Source organism: Charadrius vociferus, unplaced genomic scaffold (genome assembly GCF_000708025.1).
Source record: "Charadrius vociferus isolate BGI_N301 unplaced genomic scaffold, ASM70802v2 scaffold230, whole genome shotgun sequence".
NCBI classification, from domain to species: domain Eukaryota; kingdom Metazoa; phylum Chordata; class Aves; order Charadriiformes; family Charadriidae; genus Charadrius; species Charadrius vociferus.
In genome coordinates this window covers 2610801-2613536 of record NW_009646500.1, presented here as the reverse complement: position 1 = coordinate 2613536, position 2736 = coordinate 2610801, and the positions used below count along the sequence as shown (strand labels likewise).

The 2736-nt window shown below is 37.2% G+C and overlaps 2 protein-coding genes across 2 annotated transcripts in view; one reads left to right on the top strand and one right to left on the bottom strand.

The window, feature by feature from the left end:
- MCM9 (minichromosome maintenance complex component 9) overlaps positions 1 to 2736 on the bottom strand; it is a 46899-nt gene that overhangs the window by 20797 nt on the left and 23366 nt on the right.
- ASF1A (anti-silencing function 1A histone chaperone) overlaps positions 1 to 2736 on the top strand; it is an 11359-nt gene that overhangs the window by 4705 nt on the left and 3918 nt on the right. The gene's annotated exons all lie outside the window — the stretch shown is intronic.

The following is a 2736-nucleotide window of genomic DNA, read 5'->3' as shown; positions in this document are numbered from 1 at the left end:
CAGCACTAAGATGGCTTATTAGCCTACTGTGGTTTCCATTTTAAGTCAGTGAGAGGGGAAAAGGCCTAAAGCAGACATGCCTAAATTCTTTCAGAAGTTTTTTTGTTTTGTTTTTTAATCAAAACTATGATTTAGCTCACTTTCCCCTATTTATCAAATACTAGTATTTGTCTTGTAAATTGAAAGCAAAATCCATCAGCAGAAAAGTCAGAGTGAAACCGAGTATGGCTTATTGTGTAAGAACCATGCTACTTTCCCAAATATTATAAATTCACTTAACTATTTAATGGCAAATGCATGCTGCAGTATGAGCCTAAAAAAAACCCAACGGTGCTAATGAATACGCTTTTTTATTTCTCACAGTTACTGTAAGTGTTTTTAAGTAATATCAACATTTGTCAAGCATCGTGATTCATCCTGTAAGTTCCAGGAAACTTTTTTGGCTTATAGGACAGGCTAAAGGAGTAAGATTAGACTGGAGCTTACATTTATCAACCAGACACGTGCAAATCAATCTTGAAACATTTCTCTTTGGTTTTGGAGCTGGGCCTATTTTTTCCGCACTACAAATAAAGCAGATGTGTAACAAATGCATCATTTATTAACAATTCTTCCATTATGAAGCTGTTACAGCTTATGGTATTAATTGGTCAGAAATAGGCGATCCTCTGTTGCCCTCAAAGGGGCTTCCTTGTAGCACTATATCCAGAGAAATCAGCTGGCATTTACATTTCTAATTTAAAAGACGCACTGTTCTTAATTAAGTTACTAAGATTCATTGTTGCTGGTGATGGGAAGGAGCAGGAGGCAGGTGCCTAAAAAGGCATGTTTTGGCTGTATGATTAGGAAAGCCTTAAAAACTAAATTTGCTGGTCTTGCAGTTTCTGTAGGATGGACTCATCAATTGTATCCCATTTATAAACCACACTACAGCTAAATTAGGAGTAGATATGTAGACATTTCAGTTAGATTGGAATAGGTCCTGTAAGAGTCAGTACACCTTCTGTATTATAATAAAGTTTCCCTTTTATTTCTTATGAAAGTACTGTTGGTCTAAGTATATTAGACTCCAAAAGCACTGGATTTTAGGTGAGGGTAGGACTTAGCCAATGTGTACATGGGAGATCACCAAAAACCAGTGCTGCAATAAGCCTTTGCTAATTACTGAAGCTACTTTATTCACCAAAGTGAAGCAGCCAGGGAGATGGAGAGAACTAGCAAGGGAAGACCAGAGTGGGGCAAAGCACAGAACTGCAGGAGGAGTATAATATAAAGAGACTGTGTTCACTACGGACAGCACAGGGAAAGGACCTTTGCAGAGGTATATACAATTTTCAGCTAATAATATGCTGTAGAGTTTTCTAAATAGAAAAATGGCTGAAAGAACAAGTAAAATGGAGTACCACACAGATAAAGTACCAAGGGTGATAAAACTACCTTTGTTGAAAGGAAGCTGTGTATCAGGTTGGGAAGTCAGCCTTGCATAAAGATGGAAAACCACTACCATTGTGCTTTTCAGACTTATACAAGCAACCTTTTTTTAATTTTTTTTCTTTTTCCCCCCTTTTTAAACATTTAAAAAGATTTCAATATTAAAGGCCCACAGCTTGGCCTATTTGGTTCTAAATACCAAGATAAAAGTAGTGAAACCTGATTCCTTGTCTCTATGCTCTTGGGGATTTGTAATAAATTCACATAAACTTATTTTTGAGAATATAAGCACAAAAATAATTTACTATCTTTAAGTGGGGATATGACCTTACACTAACTTAGCTACTCTGCAGTAATAGCTATGTGAATAAATGTATTGTGTAAAAGCAAGATAATTCAAGACAAAATATACATTGAGTGATTTCATAAAATTCTTAAGTGATTTCTAGCATGAGAATGGCATATTATGACAGTGATTTTTATGCAAAAGTTAATCCTACTGCCTCTTTTTGCCTGCCAAAATATCTATTTGCAACTGCTCACTTATCACTTGGTCATACCAAGCTCTTCTTTTTTCTTCTACCTGTGTATGATCACTTGTTTCCCAGGCAATTAAGAGGTTTGACATCCAAGGCAGGAAGCTCCAAATTTGAGAAAAGAAAACAGTTTTAAACAGTGTTCAGTGTCTCTTCCACTCAGCAAAACAATGTTTGAGAGTTAAGCAGGATAAAAACAGAGTATATCCTTGGGTTTGCAGTTGTATCATAGGATATTACAGGACACAAAATGATGATGGGAGCCTGGAAGAATTAAAACCCCATGTTAGGGTGTGAGTTGAGTTTCACAGGGGGTTAAATGGAACAGTGTCCTTTTGCAATATATCATTCTATAACTGCCTGCTGTGGAATTTAAAGTAATCAAATGGTCCTGGGCACTGTTAGAACATGACTACTGAATTAAAGTAGTAATTTCATCTCCATTGGCAGTTCTTGTAGTTTCTTCAAGCTTCTATGCTTGTCCTGTTCCTTGGTCATCTTTGCCATTCCCCTGTGCAAGCTGTAAAGCCATTTGGTAATTTTCTGTTCCCTTCAGGGCTGGAAGAAGTTGTGTTTTACCTGATTCCCTGGTTTCTTCTCCTCCCCCCAGTGTATTTGTAACTGAGAGGTCTGACTCATCTAATTCTTCTGCGGAGTGCCTACAGCTTCTTATAAAAAGCTAGACTGGTTTGAAGGCTTAGAACTGAAGTAGCAAAGAGTAGAAGCCAGTGATGCATGACCACTACCTCCCAAATTTCACAGTGCTGTA